This window comes from Pithys albifrons, chromosome 2 (genome assembly GCF_047495875.1).
Source record: "Pithys albifrons albifrons isolate INPA30051 chromosome 2, PitAlb_v1, whole genome shotgun sequence".
Classification (NCBI taxonomy): domain Eukaryota; kingdom Metazoa; phylum Chordata; class Aves; order Passeriformes; family Thamnophilidae; genus Pithys; species Pithys albifrons.
Window position 1 is genome coordinate 117,609,658 of NC_092459.1, and position 436 is coordinate 117,610,093.

The window sequence follows — 436 nt, forward strand, 5'->3', positions numbered from 1 at the left end:
AGTGCCAGCAGAGCCACAACTTCCCAAATCTCCTCTGGGGGGAACTGGACCTGATGGCAGGAAGGATGTTCAGCAAATAATTATATGGACCCTGCAGTGTTAAATAGAAAGAAATGAAGAAATAGAATGTCCTGGGAAGCAGCCCGGGCTGGCAGAAGAAACAGCAGTTGAAGAGGGGTAAGGTACAGTGAAAACACAATTCCCAGCAGTGGAACAAGGAGGTAATGCTGGTGTTTGGACAAAGAGCAGTAGGAAAACCATGAGTGTTGCTGTGGCTCCTGAGCAGAAGTGTTGGCTTCACCTTTTCCTTCTTGGTAGCAGCTGGAGTCCTCACTTGAAGCTTCAGTTGTGACTGTGCCTGTTTTCAGTGTCAGTTTCTGCCTTCAGGATGCCCAGGGTGCTGGTGGAAGGTGTCACACACGAACCAGGCAGCAAG